Source organism: Ursus americanus, chromosome 15, assembly GCF_024610735.1.
Source record: "Ursus americanus isolate L20-20 chromosome 15, mUrsAme1.1.p, whole genome shotgun sequence".
Classification (NCBI taxonomy): Eukaryota; Metazoa; Chordata; class Mammalia; order Carnivora; family Ursidae; genus Ursus; species Ursus americanus.
The window spans coordinates 35,023,368-35,045,390 of record NC_142141.1 but is presented as its reverse complement, the minus strand read 5'-3'; the positions used below and the strand labels follow the sequence as shown (position 1 = coordinate 35,045,390).

General features: G+C 41.7%; 1 protein-coding gene across 4 annotated transcripts in view; it reads right to left on the bottom strand.

Moving 5' to 3' along the window:
* FYB1 (FYN binding protein 1) overlaps positions 1 to 22,023 on the bottom strand; it is a 153,621-nt gene that overhangs the window by 101,620 nt on the left and 29,978 nt on the right. The window contains exon 1 of one of the 4 annotated variants that reach the window (XM_045787315.2): positions 9,872 to 10,008. The exons of the other annotated variants lie outside the window; for them this stretch is intronic. The gene's annotated coding sequence lies outside the window, so the exon portion shown is untranslated. Of the gene's footprint in view, positions 1 to 9,871; positions 10,009 to 22,023 lie in introns of those variants that run through there. 4 annotated transcript variants of the gene reach the window in all.

Genomic DNA, 22,023 nt, shown 5'->3' with positions numbered 1-22,023 from the left:
GTGACTGTTAAAGCTCAGACTGTGATGGCCCATTTTCCAAATCCTGTGTCACCTTGGACTCTCAAGGTATATTGAACCATTAGGCTTTTGTGTGTACCTTCTGTCTTTAAAGACCAGGCTTGAAAATCACCATCTTTCTACAAATTAGAGCCTTTGAACCTCTTTCTGGTCATCCTACCAAATAGCTCCTGCACCAACACAGTTTTGACTCTGTCGTGGCTTCTGATGGCTTACGCAAAATGGATACGGAAGTTCAGTAAGACTTCCTATGTGTTTCTGAAATTTCTTCTGCTATAAGGTTTTGACTCTTTGATGCTAATGGCATGGTGACAGGATGCAGAGAATAGAGAGTCTGATGCAGACAGATAGTCCCAACCATTCATTTTAGTTATTCCATTTTATAAAGTTTTTATAGCAGATTTAACTTACATTTGCTCACTGTGTAATTCACGTAGCCTGAGTTAACTAAATAAACCAAATTAGAGAATATTCTCTCAGGAATTTACATTTTGACCAACGAACTTGTAGATAATTAAAGTGTTTTCATAGATATCTTACTACTGGCTCATTTGGATCTTAAGATAATATTTAAGTATTGACAATTATGCAATATAAGTCCTTTCATTTTTCCCATGTCTTCTACTCTGTCATCTCAAAGAGATCTTAATTTCATCTATTATTTCTAGTGGTTATTCTATTTTTTTTTTAAATAGGCTCCACACTGGGACTTGACCTCATGACCCTGAGATCATGACCTGAGCTGAGATCAAGAGCCAGACACTTAACTGACTGAGCCACCCAGGTGCCCCTGGTTATTCTATTTTTACATATAAGTAGTATAAACCAGCCAAACGAAACTTACTTTGTTAAAAATATATGAAATTTGAAGTAAAAATTCTTGATGGTTGAGAAAGATGCTGTTTGACACAGGAAAAGTAAAATAGAAATGTTCTGCTTCCTTTTTTCTCAGCCTCCACATTCCCCCGAGCACAGACACAAACACAAACACAAACACACAGACATACACGGACACAGGAGCCTGGACAGTAAGTTCCTTCTCTACACTTGACAAGAAGTTAGAAACCGAAAGTATATGGCCAACATGGAGTGGCCTGAGGTAGGGAGATGAGGCCATCTGTGGGGTTTTCTAGAGACTTCCTTCCCAGCATGTGAAAGTTCTGTGAGAAGAGAACTACTCAGAAGAGGAAGGCGTTGGCAAGCTGATCAAGACAGGTTACATCAAGGGATCAACAGTGTGAACAGAGAAAGTAAAACTAGACATAAGAAGTGAAGGGTTATGGAAGTTTCCACAAAGACCTCACTCTACAGAATATGGCAATGTGAAGCCCTCCCTCCTATTCCCCCTCCCATTCCCCCTCCCATTCCTGTTCCATCTCTCTTTTTGAACTTTGAAGAAAATGCATTCAGTATTTAGTAATCAGGAGTGAACTGTATAATCACCTCACACCTCTTACCTCACTTCTCTCTTATAAGTCACAATAACAAGACTCTGCCATGAGATGAGCAATTTCTCTCACCTTTGTCACCATGGGGCTCTTTAGGGCAGTTTGCACCCTTTCTCATTAAAATTGTGATGCTCTCAATTTCAAGCTCTTCACGATGTAGATCCTGCTCTTAACACCACCCCGCCCCCCACCAGCCCCTGACCCCTCATCTTTCCGAGGTGCTTCATGGCTTTAGCTGCTCTGTGTTTTCACTTATCTCTTCCTTCATACATTGCTTCATTTTCTTCTGAGAGTACTGCGGACTCCTTGCTAATGTGCCTGTGGTTCTAGTATGTGGCGCTTTGCCAATATCTAGTTTAAAATCTGTGCTTAATTAAGATAACTCATCTCAGGGTACAAATGACCTCAACCCCCCCCCCCAAACTGTGTACACTTGTATTGTTAGCAAAAAATTCTAGAGTTTGGCATTTTATATCTGTTACTAATTCTATTATTAGAACTAATAATCTCATTTAAAAAGATTTTATTTATTTATTTGACAGAGAGACAGCACAAGCAGGGAGGAGGGGCAGTGGGAGAAGGAGAAGCAGGTTCCCTGCTGAGCAAGGAGCCTGATGCAGGGCTGCATCCTCAGGACCCTGGGATCATGACCTGAGCTGAAGGCAGATGCTTAACCAACTAAGCCACCCACGCACCCCTAATAATCTCATTTTTAAAAATTTATTTATTTGTCAGAGAGAAAGAAAGAGAGAAAGAGCACAAGTAGGGGGAATGGCAAGCCGAGGGAGAAGCAGGCTCCCTGCTGAGCACGGGGCCCAATGCAGGACTTGATCCCAGGATCCTGGGATCAAGTCCTGAAACAAAGGCAGGTGCTAACCAACTGAACCACCCAGGTGTCCCCTAATCATCTCATTTAAAATTTTTTTTTAAAGATTTTATTTATTTATTCGACAGAGATAGAGACAGCCAGCGAGAGAGGGAACACAGGCAGAGGGAGTGGGAGAGGAAGAAGCAGGCTCATAGCGGAGGAGCCTGATGTGGGGCTCGATCCCATAACGCCGGGATCACGCCCTGAGCTGAAGGCAGACGCTTAACCGCTGTGCCACCCAGGCGCCCCACCTAATCATCTCATTTTAAAGCAAAATCTCACACACAGTATCTTATTTGATCCTTCCAAAGCCTGGTTTATTCCTATTGTCAGAGAAGGATAAACTAAGCTCAAGCACCTGGTAGAAAAGAGACCTAAACTGAATTTTTCTACCTCTAAATCCCGTGTTTGCCACAATACACCATAGGAATCATGACTTTCTCTCCTTCTTGTATGGTTATGATTTTGAGTATGAATCCTCAGCTCATACAAGACAAATTTCTTATTCTGTTCCAAAAAGTTTTCCACCAAACCCTAATGATTTAATCATGGCAGGCAATGTGTTAACACTTGTTCTACCCACAGTTGTGATCATAGCAGATCTGAGATGAGCAAGGGTACAAAGCAAGACAGGGACGCAGGGCTCTAGGCCAATACATTCATTGACTTTATAATATCACAGGCAAGCTGAAGGGTGAGAGAAGGCAAAGACAAACAATTCTGCTTGCTTTATTTTTGCTGTTTGGTCTGTGTGTGTGGGCATGGGGGTGATATGTTTACATAGAGGAGTATATTAGGTCTCTTTTCCCTCCAAACAGCTGCTCCCTAGAGTCAGGGAGATGAATCATCCATCTGGCCATTCAGGGGCCTCGGGCACCATTATGGTTCATTCATTGTTCCCCTGGGATGGTGTTTATTATTCATCTGGCTGCAGAGGGAAGTTGAAGGGTGTGAACTGGTACAGCTAGGGAAGGAGGCTATGCTTTGGGAAGGCCCATGGCAAAAATCAGATTGATAGCAAAGAATTTATATAAAACAACTTCTGCCTGGATAAAAAAAGCAAAAAACAAAAACAACAAAACACCATTAACATCTCTGGTTCAAAGAACAGAAATAAAAAATGAAACACACCAAAATCTCTTCTTGTTTTATAATTTTTAAAATAGTGTGGTTCTCCTAAAGAATAAAGATACTACAAAGAGAATCACCTATTATTTATATAAGTATATAAGTATTTCCTTTAATTAAAATATTTAACCATGCATTAGGATGGCTATTATTAAAAAAAAAAAAAACACCAGAAAATAACAAATGTTGGTGGGAAATGTGGAGAAATCGAGCCTCGATGCATTGCTGGCGAGAATGTAAAATGGTGCAGCCACTGTGGAAAACAGTATGGTGTTTCCTCAAAGACCAATTCAGCAATTCCACTTCTGGGTATATACCGCAAAGAAGTGAATGCAGGGCCTTAAACAGATATTTGTACACTCGTGTTCACAGTAGCATTATTCACTGTAGTCAAAGGTAGAAGCAACCCAAGTGTCAACGTGGAGGAGTGGATGAGGAAAAGAGTGGTATATACACACCATGGAATATTATTCAGTCTTCAAAAGGAAGGAAATTCTGATTCATGCTACAACATGGATGAGCCTTGAGGTCATTATGTTGAGTGAAGTAAACTAAGTGTCACAAAAAGACAAATATTGTATGACTCTACTAACTGAGGTACGTAGAGTAGTCAATTCATAAAGAATGAAAGTAAGATGGTGGTAACCAGGGGCTGAGGGGAGGAGGCCATGGGGAGTTATTGTTTAATGGGTACAGAATTTTAGTTGGGGGAAAATGAAAACATTCAGGAGATGGATGGCGTTAATGGTCGTACAACAGAGTGAATGTACTTATGGCCACAGACCTGTACAATTTTTTTTTAAAGATTTTATTTATTTATTTGACAGAGAGAGCCAGCGAGAGAGGGAACACAAGCAGGGGGAGTGGGAGAGGAAGAAGCAGGCTCATAGCAGAGGAGCCTGATGTGGGGCTCCATCCCAGAACGCTGGGATCACGCCCTGAGCTGAAGGCAGACGCTTAACGACTGTGCCACCCAGGTGCCCCAGAACTGTACATTTAAAAATGGTTAAAATGACAAATTTATTATGTTCTGTATATTTTACCATAAAAAATAGGAAAAATAGTCAAGCAGTATCTGAAAAATGAGTAAACAACTCTTTGTAAATGATACAATTGCTTTGATATTGTTCCACAGTGAGATATTTTCTTTCTTTTTACCTCAGTTTTAGTGAAGGGAAGAGGAAAATGGAAGTGATTCAAAATGGTGGAAAAAATGATCTTTCAACAAGATCAAGCTTATATGTATACATTCTACGATCCAGACAAAACTGTGTTTGATTGAGAATATTTTTTAAAACTTTTAAAACATTTTAAATGACTTACATATAAATGTGGCAAAAATGTAACAAGGGACCAATGACAAATTTCTAATATAAATAAAAACATTAAAAAACTACTTGAGAGGTATAAGCACACTTCACTGACTAAAGACATTTTTTGACTGATAGGTTAAATAAAGGAGTTCTGGATGGTCTCCTTCGAGGTGGGACAGGGAAAGCAGAGGGTTAGAAGCACAGGGTATGGTAGAATCACCTTGGGAAGATTTATTCAAGGGGCACATGGTATGTAAACCATCCTATCCTGCTGAGCTCCTCTAAGGGTTTCTCTCTGGAGAATCATGATTTCTGCCAGCCATGAGGACAAATGGGAGCGTGTGGCATCCCATGGCATATTGGGATACCAAAATGATTAAAAACACTAATAATGAATTATCAGAAAGAGATATTAAGAGAACAATCCCATTTACAATAAAATACCTAGGAATAAGTTTAACCAAGGAGGTTTGAAACCTCTTTATATTGAAGAGTATGACAGTAGTGAAAGAAATTGAAGAAGACACAAATAAATGGAAAGATATTCCATGTTCACGAATTGGAAGAATTAATATCATTAAAATGTCCACACAACTCAAAGCAATATACAGATTCAATACAATCGCTATCAAAATTCCAATGGCATTTTTTCACAGAAATAGAACGAACAATGCTAAAATTTGTATGGAACCATAAAAAAAATAGCCAAAGCTATTTTGAGAAAGAACAAAGCTGGAGGAATCATGCTACCTGACTTCAAACTATTATAAAGGTATAGTAATGACAACAGTTTGGTATTGGCATAAAAACAGACACATAGAACAGAATAGAGAGCCCAGAAATAACCCATGTATATACGGTCAGTTAGTTTATGACCGAGGAGTCAAGAATATACAACAGGAAAAGAATAGTCTTTTCCATAAATGGTGTTGGGGAAATTGGACGGCCACATGCAAAAGAATGAAACTAGACCATTATCTTACACAATACATAAAAACGAACTCAAAACGGATTAAAGACTTGAATGTAACACCTGAAACCATAAAACTCCTAGAAGAAAACACAGGCAGTAAGACCTCCTTGATAGAGGTCTTAGCAATGACTTTTTGAATCTGACATCAAAGCAAAAGTAACAAAAGCAAAAATAAACACGTGGGACTCTTCAAATTAAAAAGCTTCTGCAAAGAACACCATCAACAAAATGAAAAGGCAACCTTTTCATTTCAGATGGGAGAAAATATGTGCAAGTCATACATTTGATAAGAGGCTAATATCCTGAATATATAAAGAACTCATACAACTCAATAGCAACAAACAAACAAACAAACAAACAAACAAACAAACAAACCAATTTAAAGAATGGGCAGAAGATCTGAAGAGATATTTTTCTGAAGAAGGCATACAGATGGCCAATAGACACATGAAAAGATGCTCAACATCACTAATCCACACAGAAATGCAAAGCAGAAGTACAGTGTGATATCTCCTCATACCTGTTAGAATATCTATTATTAAAAAAAAAAAAACCCAAACCACCAAAACCACAAGAGATAACAAGTATTGGTATATACATAGAGAAAAAGGAAGCTTTGTCCATTGTTGGTGGGAATGCAAACTAGTGCAGCCACTGTGGAAAATAGTATGGAGGTTCCTCAAAAATTAAAAACAGAACTACTGTATAATTCAGCAGTTCTTTCTGGGTATTTAATCTGAAGAAAGTGAAAACACTAACTTGAAAAGATACATGCACCCCGATGATCATTGCAGCATTATTTCTAATAGCCAAGATATGGAAGCAACCTAAGTGTCCATCAGTGAATGAATAGATTAAAAAAACTATAGTATATATAACCAGTGAAATATTATTCAGCCACAAAAAAGAATGAAATTTTGCTCTTTGTGACAGCATAGATGGACCTCAGAGGTATTATGCTAAGTCAAATAAGTTAGGCAGAGAAAGACAAATACCATGTGATCTCTCTTATATGTGGAATCTAAAAATAAATAAAGTAAAAAGACCAAGCTCATCGATACAGAGACTAGATTGGTGGTTGCTAGAGGTGAAGGCTGGGGGATTGGAAGAGATGAGTGAACCGTCCTGGTTTTGGTTTTCTTTAGTTTAAATAAATTGAATTTTAAAAAAACAACAATAACCAAACACACACAGACAAGTGTACGCACGGGTCTCCCAGTGTGCCAGCAAGGCAACTCCCACCACACACAGAATGTGTTTTGATCACTTCTAGAACTCTCAGAACTCATCCTTACTACCCATACAAATAATCAACTGTGAGAAAATCCAATGGAAAGTACAATGAAGTTGAAGGGAAGGAACCTGAAAAAAAACAAAAAACAAAAAACCATTGGGATCCTTCTGCTCTTATCCTCACATCTTCATTGATCAACTCCTACTAAAGAATTATAGCAATTTAATGGCAAGGTTAAGCTAACTTTTGAGGGGTACCCTGATTCAGCATGGGGAAGTGGGATTGGGGTACAGAAGTTGGCTGCTTTTCTTTCTAAATTTTCTCTCTGTTGTCTATAACCACTATAGTGGGTTGAATGATAACCCCCTCTCCCCCTCAAAAAAAGATACGTTCATGTCTCAGAACCGGTGAATGTGATCTCATTTGGGAAAATGGTCTGTGGTAATTAAGGATCATCTGATGAGATCATCCTGGATTACCCAGATAGCACTAAATCCAGCGTCCAGTGTCCTTCTAAAATGCAGAAGGGAGAAAGATAAGAGAGGTGGAGAAGGCCATGTGAAGACAAAGACAGAGAACCGAGAGATGTAGCCATTAAGCCAAAGAATGCCTGGGCCCACCAGAAGCTGAAAGAGACAAGGAACGGATACTCCCCCAGGGCCTTTGGAGGGAGGATGGCCTTGTTAACACCTAGATTTCAGAATTCTGGCCTCCAAACTGTGAGAGAATACATTTCTGTTGTTGTAAGTGACCTCGTTTTGATAATTTGTTGCGGGAGCCACGGAAAACTAACATGCCCACCTTCACAAAAGTCCAAAACACCTTTGTGCTGTTTTTCTACGAAAGTCTAAGTGCCTGCATGGAAGAAGTCCACGATGAAGGGCACCAAGTTTTGTTGCATGATGACCTTTTCTCCCCCATCGTTTGTTATCACCCAAGAGCAGGCAGTCCTGCTGGGATTGTCCCTGGCTTGGAAAGACAGAGTGGGGAATGAGTTACAGGTAGCAGGTGAGCTGTAGGGGCTTTTAACCTGCTTATGGAAGCAAGGTCAGGCACTATGCTGACCAACACCCACGGCGTGGACTCAGCAATATTATTAGTAAAGCATATATTGAATTTATATACTTAATGGGTTTGCCTGTTTCTTGTCCATGTAAGGAGGTCTGTTAGCGAAAGTAGAAAAACAGGACAAGCCCTGAACGCTCCAAATCTATGACAGAAACCCCCCACCAGCTTCTGATGAGCTAACTTCAGTTTCTAAGACTTCCCGTTGGATTTTCATCTCTGCCCAAACACCTACGTATTTGGTGTATTCCTAGTGGTTGGATACAGAAATGATTCCAACCTCCACGTAGTTGACCCTGGGCCTTGATAAAAAGATGAAAATGGGTTAAGCAATTGCTTGCACTTAGCCTTCAGACCACTAGGTGTCAGTGTGACTGTTCTAGGAGGCTGCCATAACTTCGAAGAGTGAATTTCCCCCAGAAACCAGCTTTATCGAGCTCCCAGTCCAAAGAAGGGCCCTCTGGATTCGGGCAGGAGCTGGGGAGCATATGAAGCCCCTGGGAGTTAAATGGATGGAAATGACAAGCAGGCAACATAAATATGAGCCTTGAAAATAATTCCCCAAGAGAAGGAAAATCCTTCCCAGCCTTTTCTTTTTAAAACAGAAGGCTGACTTCTCCCAGCAGGTCTCCTGAATACACTGCAATTCCTTTGATATTCGTGATCACTTTTAATGGAGGATTTTTAAAGGTGTGGTTTTATTGGAAAGAACAATGTCTTCTTTTGCCCCTCACCTATCATTTATCATTAATTTCTTGGGTATTATAATATTCGAAGTTTGTGCCTTTTTGTATATGCACGTTTGTTTCGTCCACATGTAAATCTCTCCCGACAGTCCTGCAGCATGGACAGAAAAGCCACAGCCAGGACTTTGCCTTGTGTTCATAAACCTATCTATTTTTCTACGTGGGATAATCTCTAATGCCAAAATATTTAAAGTGGCAAATATTAATGATCTATGATTATGTATTAGTACACAGTAAGTTCATATAACTTTAGACTCACAACAGCTCTCTGAGGTAAGTACTACTACTACTCTTATTTTTTAGAGGAGGAAACTGAGGCACAGAGCGGTTACGCGGCTTGCGCAAAATACCACAGCTGCTAGGAGGCCCAGTAAGAGGCCCACGTTCTTCTCTGAATTACCTCATTATAACGTTAGTTAAAAGGGGGGTGGGGGGAGGCCTAGTGAATTCTTCAGAAGAGGCAGAAATTCATACACGAGGGTCAAAGGCTCCAACCCACTTTTGTTTTTAGTTACTGTCACTGTGAAAGTTTTCTCAGATCATTTGTAACCCTTTGTTATCGTTTGTCCCCATTTGCCAGGATTCCTTCTGAGAAGGCAGGTTGATGGCAGCTTCCTGCCCTTGGCCTGTGTAGAAATTTCCCATGAATCCCCACCCTCTGCCCCATCTTCAGGTTTGGGGTGGGGGCGGAATTGAAATTTGCTTCTCCTCATCAAAAGGCTGAGCACACACTCGTCAGGAGCCAGGAAGAAAGAAATCATCTGTGCCCAATAGGACCACATTTCTGGTTCTGTTGCAAGACTTCACTTACCACCAACGACCCCAGAGGTTGGAACAGGAACGTGTGACAGGCCCTATTCCGTTACGAAACAGCCAGTGACAGACACATTTTTATCTGCTTATCACCCTTCTGGCTACAACAAGGCCACATCGGAGTGTCCGAGGTCACCTCTTCTGCCATTTTCCAGCAGAACTGTCTGTTGGTTATTCCAGCAGGCACTATCTATGCTCCCGACACCTGGAGGGGCACCTTTCCCTGCTGTAACAAGTTACAGTTTTGTTTGAAAGAAGCTGTTACCCGAGTCCTGCAGAACAAGGTGGCAGGCAGGATGGCCTCACTTAGTGAGTCTTCCCAGGCCCAGGGTCTGGGCCCCCCTCACTTGTGCTGTTGTGTCTGCTCAGCCTGCAGAGTCCAAGAACTGTGGCACTTTCAGACGCCTGGCAGGGTGATGGCCAGCGGCACGGTTGAGTGAGCCAGCCCTCCCTCCCCCTCGCTGGGCTGAGACAAGTAAAGTTCTATTATGTCCTCAGGATATTGAGTAAGAAGGGGGAGAATAAGGGGAACTAAAAAGTGTCTGTTCAGCCTGGACACATCTGCTGACATTCCCACCAAGCATATGACATTTATAAGGGCAAAACACAAGCGAGGTTCTCCTGCCTGCCCCTCTGCCCCTGGCATACAAGGGGAGGAACCTAGAAGGCTTTGGGTCTGTAATCTGCCTGCACACTTGGGGCTGCCCACCTGCTGTCGATTCGGGAACTCCACTCCAAGACGTGGACTACTTGGGGCTTACCTGTATCTGCCCCTGGGGAGGTGAAATGGGTGCTGGACTATATGAGCTGATGGGGTGCGGGTGGCAGAAAGCCCCGTGGTTTCACACTCGTCTGCTGTTGGTTACACTTTTCTTCAAACCCTGGAAAAACTGGAGTATTCAAATTATAGTCTATGGAGAGAGACTACCATTGGGACTAAGTGAGATTTTAACAAATTGTTGTTAAATTAAACACCTTATCTTCCTTTAATCAATCAATCAATCAATCAATCAACCAATCAATTCATCCCTCAGTCATAAACAGTAAGCACCCACTGTATGGGCCAAACACTATGCCGAGACTAGAATAGTGAACAAGACAAGGTTCTCCTTAGTGTTTATAATCTTGTAGTGGTCGTGTTAGACACCATCACTTTCCTCCCTGAATAGTCTTTCTTCCCTTCTGCCACAGTAAGGATGTGTAAACCATGGCCCATGTGCCACATCTGGCCTATGGCTTGTCTCGCACAGCCTTTAAGCTAAGAATGGTTTTTACGTTTTTGAAGAGTTGCTAAAAAAAAAAAAAAATCACACAAACAAACAGAAACAACAAAGTACAACAACATGTGACAAAGATTATATGTGGCCTAAAATATTTACTCTCTGGCCCTTTGCAGAAAAAGTTTGCCAATGCCTGTTTGATAGTAAGAGAATTCTTGTGTTTTAGCCAGACATGTGACTACACAGAAGAGAACATTTTCTAGCCCCTCTGGCCACGAGATGTGGTCATATGGTGAAGATTCGGCCAATGGGATCAAAGTAGAAGAGATTTATGCAGCTCCTGGGAAGTGCCCTGGACCTGGGTCCTAGCCTGCTTTCCCCTCCACACTGGCTGCAATGCCATGTGGGCCTGAGTCCCTGGGGTTCACTGATGACTAGGGCAATGCTTAGGGATGGCAGAGCTGGCAGACAGAAGGAGCCTGGGTCCTGGCCCCAGGAAGCAACTCTACTGTCCTTGGATTTTGCTGGATGTTATGAGGGAGGGAATGGAAGAAAGAGAAGAAATATTAATTTTTTAAAACCAGTCTTATGTTTGTTTCTTCTCTTTCCCACCAACCTCCCTCTGATGCCAAAGAAAAGATCCCAAAGCCAGAACATGCCTTCATGAAATGCATCTCCTCTCTTCTCCTTTAACTGGTTAATTCCTGATCAAGCCCCGAAGCACAGTGTTGATGTCGCCTCCTTCTGACCTCAATCCCTCAAGACGGAGCAAGGTGTCTTTGCTCTGGCTTCCGAGGTATCTTTTAGTTGCTGGAGACAAGTCTGTTTCTCGCACTAGACCTTGAGCTCTTTAAGCGTGAGGACTATGGCTCATTTGCCTTGGATCCGTCGTTCCTAATACAGTGCCTGGCACGCAGAAGGCACTTTATAAACACTGTTGAGTGAATTAATTTATTGGCCAAGGGCAGCTTCCTGCTTTGTGGAACAGTTATTGTTTTTTACATATTTTTCCCCCAGAAAAGGGAAATTCAGCAATTTACACCTCTGAGGGATAGAAATAAATTTTGCTATCCAAAATGGGGGACAAGACATGTACATAGTTACAAAGAATATATTTTAAAATTTGAGTGTTTAAATTGAGTGGTAGCTATGCTTGTTAGTAGTACCCTGAAAAGTTTGCAAATTTAACAAAAATAAGTAAAAGCTATGGGATGAGTTTGGTAAAATAAAGAAGTGCTCCTGAAATCAATGAAAATGTAGATACCTTACCCAAATCTTTCTTACATTGAGCTGTATTATTATTATTACATAATTATTATTATTATTATTACATATTATTATTACATAATAATAAACACTTGATTTTTTTCTATTTTTACAATTCCTCATAAAGAAAGAGATACAATAATTTATTATTTGATAACAACATGATAATGATGATAAAAATTCCTTTTGGTTCTCCCTGTGCCCCTCTATGTTATGAGGCTTATAATCAATAAATGCAAAAGTAAAAGCATTGTTTCTGGCACAAGCCTATTTTACTGTATGCTCTGGACACATGCAACCATTCTTTGAAGCAGCAGATTAACACAGGACTTTAAAGTCACTGTATAGCAGTAGTATTTTTTCCCCTTCATTTGGAGGAAAGAATACAAAATATGAGAGGCTTATTTTTCTTCACTATAATCCCTCTTGAGATGGTGTTAACAGAAGGTGGAGTTGGAAAGAAATACTTGCATTGTATTTTTTAAGGAAATCAATAATGTAATATTGGGTTATTATTCGGCCATCTACTTTTCATTATTTTTGTAGCTTCTCACTAAAGCTTTTCATAAATTATGAGGAAACCTGAGCAATCACATAAAATAAAGTCATTCAAAGGTTTCTTAGCTCAAATACCAGCTCTTGCATTACATCTGCTGCAGAATTATAGCCAACACCTCAATGCTTCTGGGTATTTTATGAAATGCTGAGGACTCTCCCCTCCCCCAGCAAGAGCAATTCTAAGAAAATGATGAAGCTCTCGATGAATAGCTCATTCTTTGTGGACTTGAATACCGGGCTTTTTCTTACTCATTATGTGCAGAGCTATTGTGCCACGCACGGGAGTAAAATACCGTAGGGTGAAGAGTGGTGCGCTGGGGGGTTCTGTAGCGGGATGGAGGAAGGCAGCTTTCTCAGCTCATGGCTACTGGCATCCGTACCTGTTTAGGATGTCAGAATTTCTGTCTTTACAATCCAGGCAGCTGCTTCTACTATCCCTCTCTTGCCCCATCCTCACGTCTACCCCAGGTTGAGAAATCTCACCCTGTTTCTGTACGGTCGGGATCATTACTACTTGCGGCACGGGACTGCTTCTACCTAAGGTTGTCAGTATGCTCGCTTTTCTGTTCTCGAAATTAAATATTACACTATTGTTCTTGTGCTCTTGCAATTATAACACTCATCTTCTCTCAATTAAAAAAAAATGACAGTTAACATTCTAGTTCTTCAAGTAGAGACATGAAGCCAATGGCCAGTCGAGCCACCCTTCGAGGACAGGCGGTGCTGTGCCATTCAAAGTCCCCGGGGACTTGTTCAGAAAACAGATCATGAATGTGTGTGCGAGGGAAAATGATTTGGCCTCAAGTTAGGGCTTAGCACTGTCCTGCTGGCTTCCGTTTCCATGAGGATCTGGAGGCAGTGTGGAGACAGATCAGGCGGGCTTCCGCCGTCTGCTTGCCCAGCAAGGGAGTGCATTTGGCAGGAGAGCCCAAGCTTTGCCACTGCTCGGGACTAACGAGCAGCAGATAAAGCACAACCGAATCCAAACCTTCCCGAAACTCGCCATTGCCCTGCTGACAATGTCCAGTTGTCAGGAGCTTTGTCATGAAGCCAATCACAGCCTGCTCACAGGTTATGCGCAGTGTGTGTTTGTAGCGAGAGTTCACGATCTGCTGTCATAAACTACCCAGTGCCCAGGCCCGCTGGTAACAGGGTGACAACGGATCATGTAGAGAGCAGCCAAGAAACACGTTCTGCTTAGTTTCTTTCACTTGAACAGCTACTTCCCCTTCCTCCCCTCATAACTCTCAACCACAAATCAGAGAAACAGTACAACCTGCAAGGGGCGGGACGGGCTCCAGGTTCAAGTGTAAAAAAAAAAAAAAAAAAAGGCTGGTTTTTCTCTACTTTCCTCCACCCTTATCTCCTCCTGAGCCCACCCTCCTTCCTCCAACCACCCTTTCTTTTTGCTTCTCAAGAAAGCAGAAAACTAGCTGATTGACACAAAAGTTTTCCAACTCGCAGCTTCTTAGATTCTACAAACACACACAAAGTAAGAAACGGTACGAGGACTTGCACAACTTCCAGCGGTTCTGCTATGTGGGGTTTTGTTACTGGCACGACCTTTGGAAAGAGGCCAGTGATCTTTGAGAAGTGGCCATGCAAGGCCCACGCCCGTGTCTGCCCTTCTCCTCCTGGAAGCTCTCCTTTCTGGAGTTTTCGTCATGCAGGAGAGTGGTCACTCAAGGTTTCTGATTGTGTATAGCTGGCAGTAAAATACATTTGAACCTGCAGCCAAATATGGGGATATCTTCTAGTGAGCCTTATCTAACTATCTACCTATCCATCTACACACACACGCATATTACTTTGCAAATATTCTTTATCCATTGTAAAATGTACACAAAAATAGAAAAGGTGAGATTTGAAACATAGAATCTTTCTAACAATTTCCCTTCATGTCCAACAAACTGTCTTCAGCCTTCTTCTGTTGGATTCACTCCACTTGGGAGACCACCATTGAAAAGAGTGGAGAGAGACCACCAATGCGCTACAAGTAAGCAAAAGGCACAGGGATGTCAACAAAACCATGGTGTTCCCTACTGGCTGGTCCCACCCATGCAAGTGGGTTACGAGTTCTTTCTTGAGCGTGCAAGTGCCCCCAAGCCTTCTGTCTGATCTAAAGCAGGTCTCCTGCACCAATCTGCCCCAGCTGCATTGTCCCTACTGGGTCCGCGTGTTCAGTTCTGAGGTATTTGCTGTTGCTCTCCTGACCTGGTAACCACCTAAGGGTCATCTTCCCCAGAATGTCCAACAGGCATTGCAGACACTCATTCACATGAGACTGAATGGGAAGCTGAGAATCAGCTTTAGTCTTGCTTGTCTGACTCCTGTGTTCACATCCGCCAAGACGTGTCCTATTGCTTCTGTGTCTCAAGGGTCTTTTGAATCCCACCTGCCCATCCTCCCCAGTGCATTGCCTTCATCACTTCCTGCCTCTTTCATTGCAATGGCTTCTTATGAAATTGTTCTGCCTCTAATCCTTTCTTCCCAGAGCTGTCAAGCATGGTCTTTCTCTGATCAACCGGATCATGTCTCCCGAAAGCCCTCCAGTGGCTCTCCAACCCTTCAGGGAGCAAAAATCAAAACTCCTTCACAGAGCATCTGAGGCTTTCCTCCATCAGTCCTGGCCACATCACATTCCCCAGCTGCAAGAGGCATAGTTTCTGCTACTCTCATTTCCATACCTTCTTCCCCTTCCTCTTCTCCTGGGGTGACCCAATCTTCTTTCAACTCCACTCAGAGATTACCAGTCCACCAAAGCCTTCTCTGACCCTCCCTCTGAGGCGTTCAGAGTACTCACTGCATCAGGTGATAACGTATAATGTCGAGGTTCACTCGAACTTGCCAGAGGTAGGGCTCAATTCGTAATTTTTCTGAGTCTTTAGAATAGTAGTCCTCAAAGTTTAGTGTTCAGAAGAATAAGCGGAGGTGTTTTTATTTATTTTTTTTATTTATTCGACAGAGATAGAGACAGCCAGTGAGAGAGGGAACACAAGCAGGGGGAGTGGGAGAGGAAGAAGCAGGCTCACAGCAGAAGAAGCCTGATGTGGGGCTCGATCCCATAACACTGGGATCACGCCCTGAGCCGAAGGCAGACGCTTTAACCGCTGTGCCACCCAGGCGCTCCCTCGGAGGTGTTTTTAAGTGTGCTTCCAGACTGAGTAGGTTTAGGGTAGAACCCAGCAATCGCGCTTTGTAGCCGCTTCCTCTCCCAGGTGATTCTCATCTAATTCATCCTTGGAGTTTAGCAGTGTCAGTGCTAAGGCCTGTCGATAACTAGCAATGAAAGAAGGAATTCTCTTTCTCATCTTTCCATGCCTACTAAGCAAATGCACGGATGCGAGCTGAGGCAAAGACTGTATTGATGATTGATTATGCTTTTGGAAGTGGGGCTTTGGATGGACCGCATCTGGGTGCAGAGATACACGTCACAGCATGCATCTGGCCTGTGGACCTGGTCTTGTTGCCTGCGTGTGTGAGGATGTGTACACACACATACGCAAATTCATATAAGTCATATTTATTAGCAAAACATAAAAGGTAGGGGAACTCTTCCAGATTAAAAGATGCCGAAGGGATATAATAAAATGCAATATGTACAGCTTGGTTGGATCCTGGTTTGAACAAAAAAAATTATAGGATAATTTTGGGACAACTGGGGAAATTTGAATATGGGCAACTAAATGATAAAGAAATTTTTACTTTTCTTAGGTGTGATAATGGTATTATGGTTAAAATGGAGCCTGCCCTTGTTCTTAGAAGATACATGCTTACATTCTGAGGGATGATTGTCATAATTTGCACAACTTACTTTCAAATGGTTCAGAAAATCATTTATACATATACATATAATGTGGCCAAGTGATAACAATTCGGTGAATTTAACTGGAAGGGAATATAGTTGCTTGCTGTACTATTGCTTAAGCTTTTCTGTAGATTTAAAACTCTAAATATAAAAACCATGGGGAAATGTAAAAGCTAGAGCGATTTCACGTAAACATTCAGATTTGTGGCTTTCTTTGTGAAGTCTGATTTCTCAGTGCAACAATTAGCTGGAACTTCGCCTGGCTTCCATAATTTGCTGTAACCACTTGGCTCAGTGAAATCATGTGCCTGGCCCCAGAAAGCATTTGATTTGCAACCCAAGAGCCCTTGAAATTCAGCTGGATTTTTTTCATACAATTGTTTCTCTCCTTCTCTCTCTCTCTCTTTTTAGGATTGTTTCTCTTGACTCCAGTAAGACTGACCCAAAGTGCCTTTTGCTGGGGAAGGTCTTTTACCTTGAGAAGCCCACACAGGAACCAGAAAACAGAAGTCTTGAGCTAGCCATGTAGGCTATGTCAGCTCTTGACCCACAAAAGCCTAGTGCCTCTCTTCCAGCCACCATAACCAGATCTGGATGAGGGGAAAGATCCAGTCAGTGGCAATGGGTGACTCAACCGGAGCGGTCATTAGCTTCAGCTTCTAGGGTTTGGGGTCCTGATCACACAAGTCAGGATGAGCAGAACTGACCTTTGCTGGGACACTAGAAAGCAACCTCAGAAGAGTCGCAGTGAAATCGTGATAGAGACTGTCACTGGAAGCCAAAATGGGAGAGGGGGAATGATGACTGATTTCAACTCTGTATCTACGCTTTATTCATTTCGTATTAGAAAACACTTCAAACAGATAGGACAAAATTCTTGGTGATGGGCCCACTGGTGATTGTTATATATTTCTTTGTGCTTTTTTAAAAAATATTTTAAAAATTTCTCAAAAATAACAAATCCAAATGTTGCTTCTGCCTCCCAAGGGATAGAAAGATCTCCACAAGTGCTCCACGCCATGGACATGCCAACTTTGGAAATACCATCACCTCCAGCAATGTGCTGCCGTCTTCTGTCAAGAACCAAAGGAGGGGAAATAGAATCATAAGCCTCCAGTTTTCCTTAATACTAAGGGCCACAAATTTTAATTTTAAATCACCAGGGTCAACATTTTTTGATGTGGTATTTCCCCTTAATTCCCCAGCCACTAAAAAAAGGGGCTAGCAAAGGAAACTACAAGACAAAAAAATGTATGAGATCTTTTTTTATATATGATATAATTTCCCTTCTCCCCCTCTCTCTCTTTTTCTTTTTTGACTCTGGAAGCTAATAAAGCAAGATCCCTCACTTATGATGTAATGTTCTCTCTCTCTTTTATTTTGGAAGCTAATAAAATCTAAAAACACTGCTGTACTACAATGGATGACTCCTCTGGGATTTAGTTAAATATAGCCTTTTCTCACTATAAAATTAGAATGGTTCTTTTTGCCCATTCTAACCTCAGCAACACATGAAAATAAGATGGGATGGTATAAGGACTTTCTCTTGTGGAAGCATCATACAGAGCATCTCATTTCTCTGTGGGACAGGGTGTGGCTGCTGTCATGTACTGATCAAATGTCCCACCTCATGGGCTGAGCTGGGGCTGGGGCTGGGGATCCCAGGAATGGTAAACTGAGTCTTTCAGAGGACAGGGGCTGATACTGTCTTACTAAAGGAAAGACTTAAAACACCAGTAGGACTAAGGACCTTCCTGGGTTGGGGACTCAGTGTACATATCATCCCACCAGTTGACAAATGGAGACAACTATCTGTCCGTGCATAATACGAAGCTAATTTGTCCCACAGGCCCACTCTCTGCAGTACAAAAAGGGAGTGGCTGTGAAAGGAGAACATCTAAGGAGAGGTCAGCCTTTGCCCAGAACCAAACGAGCAACGAACAACTCCCCTGAGCTGTGTCAGTTTGCAGATGATCTAAGCAGAATGAATTAGAGCTCTAAGCTCCTTTAAGTCTGACCAGGACGGGTGAGTTTGGGATATGTCCTTGGATATTCACTTTTGCCATAACTTAGGGATATAATTTGACCTGCTCTAAAAAAATTAATAATTATAGCTAACTTTTATCGGGGGATTAACATATTCCAGGCAAGGCACCCAGGACTTTATACATATTACTAAACTTAGTCCTCACATAATTATTATGCCCATTTTATAGATAAAGGCACTCAGGTTTAGAAAGATAAAATGAGTACCTAAGAGGCTGAAGAAGCCCTTAAACTTAAGTTTGTGTGATGGTCCAAATCCACTTTCTTAAATACACCCGATGCTTTGCAACAGAATAATCCGGGGTACTTTTAGCAAATGCTGATGGTTAAGCCCATGTGGTCCAGTTAAAACACAGTAGTTGGGTGAGGCACCTGGGCATCTGTTTTCTTTAAAGCCCCTAAATGATTCTTATGGTGAATCAAGATCAAGAATCTCTGAATCACTTTATATTACTCCTAATATAACCTAGACCATCCTGTAGTGTGATAGGCAAAATAATGACCTCCCCCCTCCAAAGACGTCCACCTCCTAATCGCTAGGACATGAATATGCCACCTGGTATGGCAATGGGGAATTTGCAGGAAAGCAGTTAAGTCAAGGGTCTTGGGATAAGGAGATTATTTTGGATCATCCAGGTGGGCCCAATGTATTATAAAGGTCTTATACAGGAAAGAGGGAGACAGGAATATCAATACCAGAGTGACGCAGCCTGAGAAAGACTCCAGCAGCCATTTTGGTTTTGAAGATGGAAGGAGGCCATAAGCTAAGGAAAGGAAATGAATTCTCCCCCGAGAGTTCCAGAAGGATCACAGTACAGACTAAACCTTGATTTGACTCAGTGAGACCCATTTTAGACTTCTGACCTACAAAACTATAAGACATTTGTGTTGCTTTAAAACATGAAATCTGGCCTTTCACTTATATTATAAGTGATACAGTTATATGTCAGACAATTTTACTTACGCTTGATGGCTACCTAGCCAACTGTCCATCCACTTGCCTGCCCATCCATCCACCCATTTATCCATCTATCCAGAAAACATCTGCTGAAACATGCTAACGGTGTGAAGCACGGATTGTCTACTCTAGTTCACGGATGGGCAAACAGAGAAATTAAGAGCTGAGGCAGGATTTGACTCCCAGTCTTTGGATCCTGAAATGCACTGGTTTGTTTTCTTTTTTCTTTTTTCTGAATTATGTTACCTCTGGAGTTTTTAATTACTAGAATCTCAGGCCCTGTGGATAGGGATTCAGATATTACTATAGTTGACCAATAGAGGAAATATTTTAGTGCATGTGGAATTTGGTAGCATTCTTTAAGGCATAAAGTTGGTGAAGTGAGTTTGCTCTCCGTAGCTGTATGGCTGAGTCAGCCCTGCCAGATGAGTGTTTGGAGTCTTCTCCACTCTCCAACCTCTATAGCATAGGATATCTAGTAATGGTTAGGTCATATTTTGACTTCGTCGCTGACAGTGGTGCCTATAATGGCATAGCACCCAAGAACTGAGATTGGATTATAGCAGATTTCAAAATTTAAAAGCTGTAGAAGACTTTCTTCCAAATGAAATCTGCATTAAAATAGATATAAGTTAAAATCACTCTAGTAGAGACAGGGATGTGTATGTGAGAACCTCTTTTTTCTCCTCCTACAACCCTCTGATGAATCTGCTTGGAATTGCCAAGCATCCTAGCATTTTAAAATTATTAGGCTATAGTATTAGTGAGAGATTGGGATGACTGATGGTCCTAGGCTCGCCATAAAAGGATGGAGCATAACCTTGTACAAGTATCTTTCCATCTTAAAAGGAAAATATACTCAAGTTTTATATCCTGATATTGATTGGTATTGATTAGGAAGAGGAGGAAGACAAAAAAGTGAGGAGTAAGAGCTATTAGTCAGGATTTATCCATTGAGGGGTGGCAGTGTGATGAAACAAAAAAAATAGTGCTTCACTCAGAGCCCAACAGCACCAGCTGCCAGCCCCAATGGTCGCTGCTCTCAGATTGCTGTGTTACCTTGGACAAGCCCTTTCATCAAATTCAAGGATTAAATTACATAATGCATGCAAAATCAACTGGCACATGGCTTGGCACGTAGCAGGTATGGAATAAATGTTGAGTCAGTCTTTTGATCTGAATATGCTGAGTAGCTTTCAGACTAGAGGCATTCTGTCCGGTGTTGTGGTCAAAGATGAATAAGACAAAATCTCTGCTCTCAAGAAACTCAAGGCTGTTTGGAAAACAAATGACATATTTCTGGAAAATTCATAGAACAATGACTATTACAGGGTAGTATGTTTCAAATGCCAAATAAGCAGGCCAGATGTGAGAAATTATTATTATGCATCAGAATGATTCAGAAATGCTGCTTGAGGCAGTGGTAGAATTAGGTGGAATGAGAAACCAGGAAAACAGTGTAAATACTAGGAGCAAGAGCGCTAATCAGGAGTTGCTCAAAGGCTACGTCATTCTCAAAATTCTTCTTGTGTGGCTGGGAGGTGAATAGAGGTACAGCCAAGTGTTTCTCTTTTACAGAGGCAGCAACTGAGGCCGTGAAGTCTAGGTTCTCTCAGAGTCAGCAATTCCCAGCTGCTCTCTGTTCGCTCTGACCACATCGCTATCAGTGCGGTGCTGTTGACACAGCGTCTACGAAAGGTTGGGTCACCCAAGTAGTAATAGATTTTTACATAGGTGGCAGAAGTTGAAAAGTGGTTGTAAGCAGGATGCAAGATAGAGAGAAGCTGCAGGGACACAGAGAAGTGTGTCGTCAAACTGGCATCTCTCTGAGCTCTTGGGGAATGGATCAGTGCATGGCAGTTAGAAGTGATGACCTTCCTCTGAGCCAAAGATAAGAGTGGTTGAAAGAAGGAGACTGAAAGCTGCTTGTTTGAGAGCATACACACACACATACACGTTTCCCAATGCCCTTCAGGGGTCAGTTTTAATTAAAATGGACATTGAAGTATTTTACAAAAGGAACCAATTTAATATAAACTTTCCTGATATTATTAGCCCTTGTTACCTAAAAATATAAATCATTTGACACTAAACACACTAATAAGCCACTGGGGAGATGAGTCAGGGTTGGTTTGGACACTGGTCTACCCATTCTCTTTGCAATAATGCACAGATGATGGGCAGCAGGTCTCAGAAATGGTATCTGTGTCCTGCTACCACATACCCAATCTCAGCCCAGGCTGCCGGCAGACACAACCATCTCTTTAAAGTAAAACTGAATCCTCATTTCAAACCATTGTAAGTGAAGCATTTTAGAGTAAATAGTTTATGAAGCAAAACAATTTGTATGCAACTGGAAAGAGCTAGCAAATATTTGGCTAGGCAAATGAATGGTTTGGTTTATGAGAAGAGAGTAAAGGAAAACTTCGATGTAGCCTCCAAAAAGCTGTGGATAATTTAGTTGATTGGATGAAAAACCATGGTCAGCATCTTGAGTAGAGTCTGGCCAGCTTAAAAACAGGGTTCCATTTGATCTTTCTCTTCTTGAGTTAATCATTGTC